This window comes from Cavia porcellus, unplaced genomic scaffold (genome assembly GCF_034190915.1).
Source record: "Cavia porcellus strain 051 isolate PalLab524CR breed Dunkin Hartley unplaced genomic scaffold, mCavPor4.1 scaffold_32, whole genome shotgun sequence".
Classification (NCBI taxonomy): Eukaryota; Metazoa; Chordata; class Mammalia; order Rodentia; family Caviidae; genus Cavia; species Cavia porcellus.
Window position 1 is genome coordinate 972,345 of NW_026947515.1, and position 15,842 is coordinate 988,186.

The 15,842-nt window shown below is 38.6% G+C and overlaps 1 long non-coding RNA gene across 1 annotated transcript; it reads right to left on the bottom strand.

Annotated features, from left to right (window-relative positions):
• Positions 1–11,385: 11,385 nt before the first annotated feature.
• Positions 11,386–15,627, bottom strand: LOC134474337 (uncharacterized). Its single transcript, XR_010045122.1, has 2 exons — positions 15,088–15,627; positions 11,386–12,353 (listed from the first exon to the last, which is right to left on the bottom strand). It is a non-coding gene; the product is annotated as an uncharacterized LOC134474337 (long non-coding RNA).
• Positions 15,628–15,842: the final 215 nt, after the last annotated feature.

Here is a 15,842-nt window from a genome sequence, read left to right on the forward strand (position 1 = left end):
AAGGAAAATAAAACAAACAAACGATTTTTTTCTTCTTTTTTATTTCAATGTAGCACAGGTAGACATTAATAAAGTATGAAAACAATTTTATAAATAGATTAATTTTTTTCATAACAGAATAATGGTTAATACACTGTGTTCAATGATCCCAGGGATTTCTGTATGAGCTATATGCCCATGCACTTTAAAAGTTGTTGTTGTTTTTTTAAATTTTTGACACAATCTCTAAATAATTTACTCAGCTCTCCAAGTTGGTTTTAAACTTGTGGTCCTCCATCCTTACTCTCCCTGAGTGCTGGGACTACAGCTATAGGATATCTTCCTTTGGTAATTCACAATAGTTATGAATGTTTGTGGGGTAACATGTGCTTTTGATCTATGGCTCCTTTGTAGAAAGAATCAATCCAGTTAATGTGTCTACCACCTTACTAACCTACAAATACTTTCACAGTGACTACAACTGCAAATCCCATTGTTTAGCAGTTTTGAAAGCTATCCTTCTTATTAACTGTGGTCACCATGCAGTTTCGTAATCATTGAAAATTTCTTCTCCATTGTTAATGAGACTTTGTATTCTTGGATGAAAATCCTCCTTTTCCCATCCCTCATGGAACTGATCATTCTTTAAAATCAAAGTGACCAAGAAAGATGTGGAGGCTCAAGCTGCTTGGGGCACACTGCTCTCCAGAAAGACCAGGTGATGGTGCTTTGTAGCCCTTCAGCTTGCTCCCAATTTTTTTCCTTAACTCAATTCAGGGAATTGAATGCAGGCCCGTGCACTGAACTACAGTAAATTCTGATTTTTAAATTTCTTTTTTATCTTGAGTCAGGGTTTGCATAAGTAAGTACACTACTGAGACACCAACCTTGGGCATAGACTCTTACATGTCTGTGTGTGAACACACATTGATGTCAGAGACATTTCATTTTCAAGACTAAGATCTTCCATGCACACATCCTACTCTCATCAGTGTATTACTTTGTGATCAGATTCCTTTTCCTCTTTCCTTGTGCGCCCAGAAAGACTGACCTCAGCATCCCCACAGCTTTCCATGGTTCTCGTGACTCACTCTAATGCCTTGAACTCTCTATGTGAAGTGTAGCAAGGCTCCCAGTGTCCTCCTGCTTCAAACAGTGCTATGAACCACAGTCTTAAACACAAAGCTTGAAAAGTTATGCGGATCTCTGTGTGGGATAAATCTCTATTGTGAGCACTGAAAGGTCCGGGGACACCTGTGTAGAGCTGTGATGGGAGCTACTGGACAGGGCTCTTCTCTGCACACATGTTCTCCCCAGTGATGTTCAGCACTTGCCTTAAAACCCGCCATCAGATGGGGACACAGCACATGTCAGGGATATGTTCCTGCATGAATCAGCTTTGGGAAGCTCAGCATTTTCTACATTTGTTTACATGTGGTGATTCTCTTTTGAATTACAAGAATTTTTCATTTCTCACAGAATGGACTCATGACACCTCTTTGTCACTTCTAATACAAACTATTTATCTGCCTGCTGCTTGTAAGCAAAGATTTCTTATTGTGGATTCTACATTATTCTTGTGTCTGTTTTTCAAATGTAAAGAATCAGATCTTTCTTTCTCCCTTGTACCGCTGAAATCATGGGAAAGCTTTTCCAACATGAAAAGATGAGTAGATAAACAATAGTCTTTACATTTTATCTGTACACTTTAGTCTACCCAGGATTTTCTCTTCTATCAAAGAGCAAAAGCAGCCAGTCTCCTCTAGGAATATTTGGCCAAACATAATCTGATGCATGAATTTTAAAGACCCAGAGAACTAAATCACAGGGTGAAAAAATCAGAATGAGGGGGAATACTAAGAGAGTACAAGAATATGGAAGTGTCCAAAACTGAGCAGAGTGCTGGAACTCAATGGATGTGGAAATTGTACAAATTGGTGATGTGATGACGTGCTACTTAATTGAATATGTTGAAATGCATGATATCTTAACTTTTAATTAAAATTACCTTAGAATTTGATGTTGAGAATAATTATAGAGATAGGAGTAAAAATCAAAACTGAAAGAAATACAAGGGGATGGGTTAAAAGGGGATGGGAAGGTAAAAGCAGGTGCTTTGCAGGACTTGGCCTAAGTGGAGTTCAAGACACCTGTCATGGCATGAGTAAAATGCCAGTTATGGAATTCCTTAAGAGTGGGTGCTGACCCTAGTTTTCACTTTGATCCCAGAGCTGGTGAGGTCACTGGAGGTGTGGATGACCAAAGCTGTGCATTTGGGACTTGAAGTTATTCATGTACCCGCCATGCGTCAGCAGGAGAACAATCACCAACTGTCCTTGCTCCTTGCAGGGCACAGAACTTCCCAGTGCCTGTCACAGACAACTCTGTGCACAAATCCAACCCAGCAAAGTTTCTCATTCAGCTTTGACCAACTCATTTCTGCATGCCTCAGGGTTGCTTGAGGTCCCAAGACTGGCAGTCTTTCTCCTTGTCAAGTGTCCCATGCACTCATCAGAGGCCCACAGGCCAAAGCCAAAATCTTCTGAACACAGTGCTCAGTTTCAGTGAGCTCAGGTTGATCCAATTCAGCTGGGACATCTTGTAGAATTGGACACCAGCCTCCTGCTCCAGTTGCAGAGAGCCCAGCCCAGCCTTCTCTCTGCCTTGAATGGGACAGTGCTGGTCCAAGAAGACTTTTTTTTAAAATTATATTTAAGAGGAAAAAGAGAAAAACACAAAACAAAACAAAGCGGTTTAAGGTTACACATAATACAGAACTACAAAAAAAAAACATAACAGTAAGAGATCACCTGTTAATAGATTACATATTATCATCTTGGAAATAGTTGCTCAAATCACATTATCAAAGAATACAAAGTGGACATTCAAACAGAGAGGCTGCAAACAGCTGTGTTCAATGATCCAAAAACATTAATATAGTCAGCTATTTAACACCCCTAAACACACTTGCTGTTATATCCGTTAGAGCTCTTTTTTTTTTCCTCCCTCTCTTTTTTACAACAAAATTTACACATTTTGGATTTTATTACACCTTAGTTCTTATTACTTTTTTTGGGGGGGAGAGAATAAAGTCAAATATGGCAAAACAAAGCTGTCAGTAAAAACCAAGCATAGACATAGCACATGATGTAGAACAGAGTACAAGGTTATCAACAATGGTTATCAACGTTGTCTCTTGCTTCCTTAAAAAATTGTCTATCTCATTAGATATTATAAAGTTGGACAAGACAGTAGAGAACAAGACCAATAAAACTGAGGCATTGTAAACATTACAGGACTTCCAAAGGAGACAATAGTCAAACCAGTATGGGCATCTTAGTGAATCTTATTGCCTTCAAAGTAGTTGCCTATACCCTCAAACTTGATACTATCGCACAGAATGGAATAGAGTCTAAACAGTCAAAACAAGATCGTGGGAGTATTTCAGGACTTCAAAACAAGTTAATAGGAAATCAAAAAGAGTTATTATTATATATCCTAAATTTTTTGATTTTTCCCCTTAATTAAAATAAACATAAGAAATAACTAAATAAATTTTTTAAAGAATAAGGGAGAGATTGAGTTAAAACAGGACATAACAATATAACAATAGAGGTCAAAGCATGACTGTTTCAGCAACCTCGTGCTTCCTCATCAAATAACCCGATTTAATAGTAGTTACCATAGTGTCTGTCTTTTTCCTTGAAATACTTGGATAAAACTTCATATACTATAGCTTCAAATATTTCCATATCAAGAAGCCCATAATAAAGCCTTTCTAATTAATAAGTGAAAATTTTATAAGGCTTCAAGGCCACATAATGTGGAATCATGATTACCACATATTTTTATATATTTGAATCATTACTTACATTAGGGAAACTATTCAGTATTCATACATGCGAGATTGATTTATTTCGCTTATGAGTATGGTCTCAAGTTGCACCCATTTATTGATAAATATCTCAATGTGATCCTTCTTGATATCCGAATAATACTCCATTGTATAGAAATACCACAACTTTTGTATCCATTCCTCCGTTGATGGACACTTGGGTTGTTTCCACGATCTGGCGATTACAAATTGTGCTGCTATAAACATAGGTGCACATATATCACTGTGGTATGATGCTTTCAGTTCTTCTGGGAATATGCCTAGAAGTGGAATAGCTGGAATAAATGGAATTTCCAATCCCAACTTTTTGAGAAATCTCCAGACAGACCTCCACAAAGGCTGTACCAGTCTACACTCCCACCAACAGTGCAGGAGAGTTCCTTTTTCCCCACAGCCTCTCCATCATTTGTTGTTGTTGGTTTTCTTGATCCTGGCCATTCTTTCAGGAGTGAGATGGTATCTCAGTGTGGTTTTAATTTGCATTTCTCTAATGACTAATGATGATGAGCATTTTTTCATGTATGTATTTGCCATTTGCATTTCTTCATCTGAGAATTGCGTATTCATCTCAGATGCCCATTTTTGGATTGGATCTTTGAATTTTGGAGGTCTGAGTTTTTTTAATTCTTTTTATGTTTTAGACAAGAGTCCCTTGTCTGAGAGAGAGTTCACTAAAATCTTTTCCCAGTTTGTGGGTTTTCTTTTCACTATGCTGGAGATTTCTTTTGACATGCAGAAACTTTTTAATAAGAAGTGGTCCCAGTTATTGATTCTGGGAAGTATTTCCTGTGCGGTTTGAGTCCTGTTCATGAATTCTCTACGTACTCCTATGTCTCCAAGGTTTCTACCTAATTTGTCTTCAAATAGATTTAGTGTTTCTGTTTTAATATTCAGATCTTTGACCCATTTAGATTTTAATTTAGTACATGGTGATAGACATGGGTCTAGCTTTAGTTTTCAGCAAATGGAGAGCCAGTTTTTCCAGCACCATTTATTAAAGAGACTGTCGTTCTTCCAGTGAACCTGCTTGGCTCCTTTATCAAAGATAAGGTGGTTGAGTGTGTTTGTAGTTGTGGTTGTATCTTCTAATCTATTCCATTGATCTTCAGCTCTGTTTTGATTCCAATACCATGTTGATTTTACTACTGTTGCTTTGTAGTATAACTTCAAGTCAGGGATTGTGATGCCTCCTGCTTTGTCTTTGCTGCTTAGAATTGCCTTTGCTATTCTAGGTCTCTTCTGGTTCCAGATGAAATTTAGGAGTGATTTCTCTAGATCTATAAGGTATGTTGATGGTATTTCTATTGGGATTGCATTGAATCTGTGTAACAGTTTTGGGAGAATGGCCATCTTCACAATGTTTGTTCTTCCTATCCATGAGCAAGGGATGTCTTTCCATTTTCTGAGATCATCCTCAATTTCCTTTTTCAGTGTATTATAATTTTCACTGTATAAGTCTTTCACTTGTTTCGTAAGAGTAATTCCCAAATATTTCATTTTTTGCTTACTAATGTGAAGAGTGTTGTTTCTCTCATTTCCCTCTCTGTGATTTTGTTGTTCATGTATAGGAATGCTATTGATTTCTGAGTATTGATTGTGTATCCAGCCACATTACTGAATTTATTTATTGTATCTAAGAGTCTTTCAATGGAGTTTAGGGGGTCGTCTATGTAGAGTATCATGTCATTTGCAAACAATGATAATTTAACTTCTTCTTTTCCTATCTTTACCCCTTTTATTTCTCTTTCTTGCCTAATTGTTCTGGCTAGTACTTCCAGTACTATATTAAATAGGAGTGGTGTTAAAGGACATCCTTGTCTTGTGCCTGATTTTAAAGTAAAGGCTTTCAATTTTTGGCCATTTAGTATGATGTTGGCTGTTGGTTTGTCATAAATGACCGTTACTATCTTGAGACCATCTATTTTATTATAAAGACCATCTATTCCAATTTTCTGTAAAGTTCTTATCATGAATAAATGTTGGACCTTATCGAAGGCTTTTTCTGCATCTATAGAAATGATCATGTGATTCTTATTTTTGGCTTTATTGCTATGGTGGATTACATTTATTGATTTGCATATGTTGAACCATTCAAGTTAAAAAATTAAAGCATACAAAGTGGCATTCAAATAATGACACTGTGAACAATTCTGCTCAGTGACCCAACAAAAACTTAGTAATATGCTTATCTGTCCTACACACTTATTTTTGATCTTAAAGAGGGTAAAATTAAACATGACAAATCAGTACAGAACAATTCATAAGAAAACAAGTTAAGGAAACACAGATTTCAAAGCAAGTATACTGGAGATGTTCACTGTGTATCTTATTGTCTCTAGTTTTCTTCCAATTAGTTGTTCCTGTTTTCACATGCATTGAATATATACTGAATATTATAGAACTAATCAAATAATTACAGGATGATGTAGGCTTTTTCAGTCTTCAAACTGATTTTGGGGAAGTCCATAATAACTACAATAATGTCTTCCATTCTCTTCATAGTAGCCGTCTTTATCTTTATGTACGCTGAATTTGAACATAAGAGACTAGACTAATATCACTCTGAAGAGTGAATAATAGTATCCACAGAAGGAGAAAGGGGAGGAATTGCCTAAAAAAAGAAGGCAGAGGACATTGTTAAAAGTGTGTCAGGATTTAAAAGCTATAGTAGCCTTATTGGTCTGTTTAGTTTGATTATATTTTGTTCCGGGTCTGTCCACTCATAATACATTTGAGAACACAGAGATATAACGCAAAAATATCAGGTTATACCATGGTAAATATCCTTAATTTCCTATTAACTTAAACTGAAGCCCTGTGCTACTTATATTGTCTTACTATGACTGATCTTTTTTGAAGCTGTTTTGTCTGAATGCTATTTGGCCTTGACTGATTTTATTCACATTTGGTAAGCTTGCTGGTCTCAAGTCTAAGAGTAGAGGCAACTACTCTGAAGATGACAAGATGTAAAAGATAAGTATTGGGGGCCTGGGGATTTAGCTCAGTGGTTTAAGCACCTGCCTGGCAAGTGTGAGGTCGTGAGTTTGATCCCCAGTACCACAAACATAAATGAATAAAAGATATCCATTCCAGGTTTGATTATTAACTGCTTTCACATCCTACAATATCTTCAAAGTTGTGTTTTTATAAAAATAGCTATGCAATGTTATGCTTAACTATATAATGTCTGATGATGTGGACAATTCTCTTGATAATAACAAGAGAAAGCATAGTAAGTACTTTACACCACCTAATATTGTGGTCTTATATGTCTTTTTCATATCATGATTTTCTAGGAATTTGTTTTGTTATCTTGTTTTGATCTATTTTTCCCCATAATACAGAAAGGATAGATATAAACATAGAAAATAACACATGGGAAGAATTTCTAAACTATTTATGGGAGCAAATTATATAATACATGATGTAATGAACAGATACTCTGAAAAAGAGACACTAAGAAACCCAATGCAAATTCTGTAGCATTGTGATATAAAATTGAGCAATAATATTAATTAGCCTAGTCTCTTATTTTTTGGTGAATTGTAATTTTAAAACTACATTTGCTTTAATCTTTTATGCACACACTTCTTTTTCTCTTTCATAAATGATGTTTCTGAAGTTGATGCAATATTTGGCATTAAGATATACATTTATAGAGGCTTGGAGCGTGTGGTTTTGACAAAGTTGTGTTCTTTTCACATAACTTGTACATTAATGAATGTTATGTTTTCTATGTTGTGCTGAGATAAGATACATGCTGATTTGCTAGCATCACTGGATATCATACCATGTACATTATGGTGCCTGATTTTCTTTCTCAGTGGTGCCAATATTTGTCATTTAAATACACCATTGTTTTTCTAACCATCAGAATTTTACCTGTTATGTTTTTATTGCATCTTTACTTTGCTAGTAATGTTTCCCCACATGTACCAAAAGTAAACCATACTACTGTGAATTTCTGATTGCCCCATACTGACAGAACAATAACTTGTCTCCAATGGCACATCACAAAATATATTAATATCTCCAGAAATTACAAAATTCTGCATGATTTATGGGTAACCATACTTTGAAATGAATTTTTCTTAAATCTGGAGTTTTTGGGGGGAAAAAGATTGTTGTTGGATGTATCATGCAAATGCCTTTATTTTATTCCTTGATGCTGTGAATGCATTATATATTTTGTAATTATTACTGCTTTTTCCTAAAACACTGAAGTAATGGCATGAAGGGAAACCTAAATTTTGAGCTGTAAACACAGTAAAAATACATTTGCTAAATTAAGATTCAGATTGTGTTCTCTTTTACTGAATTGTGAGTGTATACAATGGTATATCTCTTTATAAGGACCGGTGCCTGATGTTTGTGGTGTGTGCCGAGTATTTTTAAACACATACCCTGGGCCATGAGTACCAGTTGGTTTCCTGTGGCCTGTGGTTTTCACTTCCATTTTAACATTCAAGTAATTTGTAACGTGTTTAATGCGTGTTGTTCAATACAAAATCTGCTTAAGTTCCAATGTAATTATTTTATTAAAACCTGTTGTGTCATGAAAACACAAGTGAGCATTGCATTAAATACCCCTATCCAGTGAAGATAACTTGCCCAAGTCTCAATTATCCTTGGAAGAATACATTGCTCACCTGTTGGGTAATCACCACTAAAACTATATCTATTTTGTACCTGAATTGCCTGACATACTTCACAAAGTAAAAGACACTTTGAAGTACGTAATTAACCTCTATGCACTACAGCAGGTAGCCAGATTTCCTGCAGCACATTTCTGCTTACATCAGTGGGAAAATTTGGAGTTTATATTACAGCTAATAATAGAAGACTGAATCTATAATACATATATACTGAGTACATGCACTTTCTCATTTTATCATGAAAGTAAATCTTGCTGGTCCTATTGATGCATGCTTGTAATCCTAGCACCTCAGGGGGCTTAAGTTAGTGGAAGAGGAATTTGAGTCCAACCTACACAATTAGTGTGACCCTGTCTCAAAATATATCTTCAAGTTCTGCAGATGTAGCTGAAAGCTTTAGTACTCCTCCCTTTCCTGCGCAGCATCAACATTTTTTAATACTCACAATTACACATCAATAGTTGTCCTTTTATCACTTGGCCACCTAGCAGTTATCCCCAAGAATCACTTGGGAAGCACATTTGTTATGTAGTGACCATCTTGAGCATCATTGGGGCAGTTGTCAATTCAACACATTCTTGTACTGAAAACAGTAGAATTGTCACTTTTATGTTCCTTGTTATTTTATAAAAACTAACAAAATGTACGCAGTTTTGGATCATTTCGTATTTAAATAATTGCAATGGTAAGCAGTTACCTGTATTGTTTGGATAATGGAGACTTCTTTAGTCCCAGCATCAAGAGAAAGTGATGATGAGATGATCATGGCTTAGAAGCTGACTTTGGGAGGCAACTGCTAGATGATTTGGCAGAGTGTGAAGCAGTTGTTTTAATCCTTGCATTTGAAGTTTAAGGAAACAAGAATTTTGAGGTCAAGAATATAAATGTATGATAGAACAAAAGAATCACTACTTCTAATTGTGATTTTACTTTCACTCAGGAAGCATACTTTTTATTGAAATTTGTGTAGCAATTTCAAATATGCCTCTATTAGAGTAAAACATAGTGAAACATGAAAGAGCCAGACATTCCATGTTCTGAATGTAGAGGTATTAAAAAACATTTTTTCTTAATGCTATTGCTGCTGTTTTGTGTAGAAAATAAGATAGGGTGACAAAACAAGCAAAAGGACTTTGTAAGGTTTTAATCCTCCTGCATAAACATAGAAGCCACAAAAAGTCAAACAAAATGATGAAATAAACTACAGAATGAAAGAAATTTTACCTGTTACACCCTGATATCTAACATGTAAAACCAATAGGAACCTGAAAGGAACACTCATTTATCAGCATATGTACAATTAGCCAAGAAATACCTGACTAACTATTGATCATTTTTGCCCAATAGAGAAATTCAAATAGGGACATCATCTCATTGCAGAGAAAACAAATCACCACAAGATCTAAGGAACGTACATGAGACTGCAGGAGTAAAGCAACTATTTAACTTTGTTGGTGGAAGTGTAGGTAAGTAGTTCAACTACTACTGAAGTCAGTTTTTAAAGTACTCAAAAGACTAAAATTAGTAATTCTCATTAGTGCAGTGCTTCCTTTAGTGGGTCTCTTCCTCAAAGAGTTAAGGACCTATTGCAGTGATGCATGCAGATTCCTGTTACTGCAGCAATAGTCATTTTTCTGTGGAGAGAAGCAGCAAGCACTGCTCCATCACCACCAAATATCAATGACGAACAATAAATACTCACCAGTGTACTCCATTTGGTAAATTGTGTGATATTTTATTGTGAAATGGGCTGTAAGTTAGGGTTTCCTAGTAGGCAATAGGTCAGTATAAACATGAAAGTCATTCTAATGTCACAAGGCAATCACTAGTACACTATTATGTTCATTAGATTTGATATATTTATCTTTTTGAGTAAGCATGTTGCTATGAAGTCCAGGCTGGCTTTGAGATCACTTTGTAAACCAGAGTGGTCTCAACAAGTCTCCTCCCTCAGTGTCTCAACTAATGGGCTCCATGCATTAGCCACCAGGCCTAGTTTAGATTTGATATATTCAGTGTATTGAGTATATTTTACTTCAATTGTTTTTGTTGTTAAAGTATTTCCACTATTTTACCTCCAGCATCTGGAGAAACCTCGGCCTTGTTGAGGTGGTGATGTGCATACCACCAGCCTCATGACATTCTCTCCTGGGTTCAGTGCTGTCAGTGTACTGCAGTGAAACTTAGGTGTACATAACTGATTCTTTTTATACATTCCTTAGAAAAGATTTTTAAAATTTCCATGGATAATTAGAGGGTCAATTACCCTGACTATAGTTTCATTCAAATGTCCCAATTATGTAGTGTGTAGGACACGCAGATAGAAACATATCACATATTTCCAGGGAGAGGTTTGTCAAAGAAGATGTAAAAAATACTTTGTGAAGGTTTGTGTTCCTGATTATTTCATTAGAATGAGCCTCAGGTTTTCTCACTGTTGTTTATGTGAAGCAGACCAGATGATCACTTTAATATATGAAGTGATATAAAGCCTGTTTGGATTTTAAGTATCTAAAGAACTGCTCTGGTGCTGTGGCCTGCTTAGTAATGGTAAACTTGGATTACCCAGTGAATGAAGTCTTCATGGTTTGGGGACAGAACATGCATTGATGGATTGTTTAAAAGAGCATTAAAGAAGAACTAGAGGGAAAGGAGCTGGGATGTTGATTCTCATGGAGAAGCAGGTAGCACTGGTTTTCCAGATATGATCTCAGCCATCATCATCATCATCAAAGAAGCTCAGGTCCTCATTATTGCTGTGTGATCCGGCCTGCAGATCAACAAGTTCAGAACTCCTGGAGGGGAAATGGGGATTAAATAAAAGACATGGGGGAGACAAAAAGAGACGAAGGCAAGTTGATGTTAACCCAATCAAGCCTCCGGTTTATTGAGAAAATAATCACACCTTTTATAGGCTAAGGACGGGAGCTGGGACAGGAAGAGGTTAAACAGATGAATACAACAGGGTTACCATCACATCCAGATAAGTGACGTAAGCAGAAGAGGATTATGGTTAATGTAGGCAGACGCAGTGCCCATAGGAGAGAGAGAGAGAGACATCTAGGCAGCAATGCCTGTCACTCGGCTCCCTACATCTCCTCCCTTTTTATATTATTTAATTAAGAGTATGGCAGGCCCTGTGAGGACAGCGTCTGTCTTAGGTCAAGGACCTCATTGTATGAACCCAACCAGGCCTTACCCGTCATGTTCTTGTAGAACAGCAGTTGGTCCTGTGTCTGTCTTAGGTGGCCGTTGGAATTAACATGCATGTCCTAGTTGCCCGTCTCTGACTGCCTGTCCATTGCCCCAGGGCAGTCAGGCCGCATTATCATATGGGCCACTCGTGGGAATTTCTTCCCTGTAGGTTTTTTGATCTGCCATCTCCAGTTGATGATAGTGTACCTGAATGGGCTTTGCCATAAATGTGTCTATCCGGTTATTAATGAACATCATAATCCTCTGAAAAATACAAGACTCACAGAAATGAGAAACAATAGGTCAGCTAGGGGACCCAAAAGGGGGACTAGGTAAGGGAAAACCCCCCCCCCCCAAATCAAGGAAAAGGGGTTGACAGCCATTTGTTGGTGTCTCTGTATGAAGTCATTTTCCTGTGTCTTGGAGCATGCCTTGAATAACACTGGATGCAGTCTATTTGGTTGGTGTATGTTCCTCCAGACCGAGAAGAGCCTCTTTCGCAGTCATGGGGTTCTGTGCATGGCTGTCAGCAGTTGCAGTCTGTTTGGCAGGGGTCAAAATCCACCATGGGTGTGGTGTGGCTCAAGAAGGCTGGTTAAGCCGCATAAGGCTCCAAGGAGATGTGTCACCTGTAAGAGAACACAGGGGATTGTGTCTCAGGAAATAACATTATTCCTGGGCGTTACATGGGGTCTTTGAAGAACTGTCTACTTGTTTTACGAGGCGTTCAGGTAGCCATCTAGCTTCTCTATCTTGTTGAGAGTAAACACACACTGAACCTCGTCCCCAGATAAGGACTGGATCAGGGCCATTTCACATATTTGTTAGTGGGTCTCTCCATAAGACAGATGCAATCCGTGTTTGAGTCTGAGTATGCCAAAACCGAGATGCTGCGGAGCAGCCTGAAGCATCCAGGGTCAGAAAATTTAAAATAAAAAGAGCATGTGAAAGGACATTTCTAGGGGACCCCTGGGTGGGGTACCATGTCTCCCTTTTTATTTTATCTATGGTGAATTTAAGAGAACGATGTGCACGTTCAACAATGTCTTGTCCCTGAGGATTATAAGGTATACCTATAGTGTGGAGGATATTAAGGCTTTTACAAAATTGAGCAAAGGAGGTGCTGGTATAGCCAGGGCCATTATCGGTCTTGAGCTGTTGAGGACATCCCAGAACTGAGAAGGCTGACAGCATATGGGCTATAATGTGTTTAGCAGCTTCTCCAGTCTGGAGAGTGGCAAAAATGAAGCCACTATAAGTGTCAATAATGACATGTACATATTTTAGATTGTCAAACTCATTGAAATGGGTAACATCCATTTGCCATAAGGCATTAGGAATTAAACCTCTAGGGTTGACTCCTAGGTGTTGAACAGGTGAGTGGATAGCACAAGATGGACAATTTTTTACAATTTGTCTGGCTTGCTCATGGGTAATTTTGTAGAGAAGGCGGAGGGTGTGAGCATTGAGGTGGTGTAACTGGTGGGCTTGTTGGGCCTCAGACACCTTGGAGTCCTGAGCCATAAAAACCTGTGCTCGTACAGCAACATCAGCCAAATGATTTCCTTGGGCAAGAGGCCCTGGGAGGTTGGAATGAGCTCTTAGATGACCGATAAAGAACTTATGACGGAGAAGCCGTATGAAGCATTGTAATTGTTTGAACAGATTTGCAGCTGGGGAAGCATGACATATAGTAGCAACAGTCTCTAATAATGGAACAGACTGGGCAAGATAAGCACTGTCAGTATACAAATTAAATGGTTGGTCAGAGTAAGCAGCAAAAGCTGCAAGAATAGCTTCTAACTCTGCTAATTGTGCAGAGGAAGTATCTGCCTGGAGGGTAGAAACATTGTCTTGAGATACATAAGCAGCCCTTCCGGAGGATGAGCCATCAGTGAATAAAACCAGGGCACCCGGAAGGGCTTGTGAAGCTGTGACTTTAGGGAATATAAATGAGTGACGATTAGCAAAGTCAATTAGCTTATTTGGAGGGTAATGATTGTCAATAGTCTCTGAATAGGAAGCTAAGGCAATAGGCCATACTTCCGTACTCTGAAGTAGCCAATCTATTTGGTCTTTTGTAAAAGGTTGAATGATAATATCTGGTTCTTTGCCAAAGTAACATTTTTCCTGTTTTCTACCCTGGATTATTAGGTCTGAGACAGCTTGGAAATAAGGCAAAAGTGTTCTTTTTGGAGAGACTGGTAAATGGACCCACATGAGGGGAGCTTGTTGCCAGAACACTGCTGTAGGGCAAAGCTTTGTATTAAAAATGAGAAACTGTAAAGGCTCATTGTAGTCCATAAAGGAAACAGTTTGTTGAGCAATAGCCTCTTCTACTTTACTGAGCGCTCTCCTGGCATCAGGTGTAAGCTCTCGGGGGGAAGTTGGATCTATGTCTCCCCGAAGCAGCGCATAAAGGGGCTGTAAATCATGTTTAGTTAGTTTTAAAAATGGTATGAGCCAATTAATGTCTCCCAATAGTTTTTGGAAGTCATGAAGTGTAAAGGAATAGAGAAAAAGCAATCTTTAAGATCTATGACAATTTTTAAAAATCCTAAAGGAATGGCACTGGGTGAGGGGAGGCCTGACTGTAGGGGCCCCATTAAGACCATTGTCTTATTTATCGCCCTAAGGTCTTGTAGCAGCCTCCACTTTCCTGACCTTTTCCGGATAACAAAGATAGGTGTGTTCCAAGGGGAATTACTAGGAACAATGTGTCCTGCATCTAACTGGTTCTGCACCAGCTGCCGTGCGGCTGCAAGCTTTTCAGAGTTAAGGTTGTTTCTAAAGGCTTATATGAATCCCCAATTGGCCATGGAGGCACAGGGAGTAGCGGGCTGCCATCCTGGGACCTGTTGATCATGTCAACAGGTGGAAGTGGTGGCAGATCACCATGTATGAGGACCTCTAACAGGCCATCATTCTCTGCATCTGAGAAATCAGAGGCTTCAGATTTTTTTGAGGATGGTTTTGAGGTAGATTTAATGGAGTCGCGCAAGGCAGCCTCACCCAGTGCAACTGTCTCCTCAACCTGAGGGTCTGCATGCCTCTGGGCAAGCAGCTCAGAAATTAAATTCCAATATGTAAAGGTGGTCACAGGAACCTTTTCTGGACCGAAAACTCTATAATAATCTTTTAAAACATCTCTTACTGTATTCCACCTCTTGGTATCTATAGAACCCTCTAAGGGGAACCAAGGGCAAACCTTATGAATAAACTGAAAATACTGTAATAATTCTTTTTTTTCAACCCTTATCTCTCTTGTCTTTAATGCCTTTATAAGGCCTCCGACGAACACTTCGTGTTCGCTCAATACTTGACCCATGTCGGGAAAGGGAAATGGGGTTGCCGTTCACTCACCGTGACTCGGGCAGGACGTCGGGTAGTCGTCTGCGCAGGTCTCGGCACTTGATTTAATGTCCTGTTGCTTTAAGCTTTAATCCTTGATTCAGTTTACTCATTCCTCGGCCGAGGTCTCTGGTTCAATTTGCTTTCACTTTCGGTTTAAGCCGGCTGTCTCTCGAACGGCTCCCTCGTTAACTTCTCCGTGCCAGGAGCTCCCACGCTGAGCGCCACTTGATCCAGCCTGCAGATCAACAAGTTCAGAACTCCTGGAGGGGAAACGGGGATTAAATAAAAGACATGGGGGAGACAAAAAGAGACGAAGGCAAGTTGATGTTAACCCAATCAAGCCTCCGGTTTATTGAGAAAATAATCACACCTTTTATAGGCTAAGGGCGGGAGCTGGGACAGGAAGAGGTTAAACAGATGAATACAACAGGGTTACCATCACATCCGGATAAGTGACATAAGCAGAAGAGGATTATGGTTAATGTAGGCAGACGCAGTGCCCATAGGAGAGAGAGAGAGAGACATCTAGGCAGCAATGCCTGTCACTCGGCTCCCTACAGCTGTGCATGGCTACTACCTCTTTTGCAGATCTCTGGTTCTTACCTTGAGCTTCATGCCTTGGCTCCAGGAATGATCACTCAACTTTGTGGCATAGATTCTATGACCAAAGGAACAGAGTTTCTAGCTACCAACACTGAACTTTGAGCCTTCCTAGTGCACTACCTTAATAGAGACTTTCATGACACATTGTAAGTGCCTCTAAG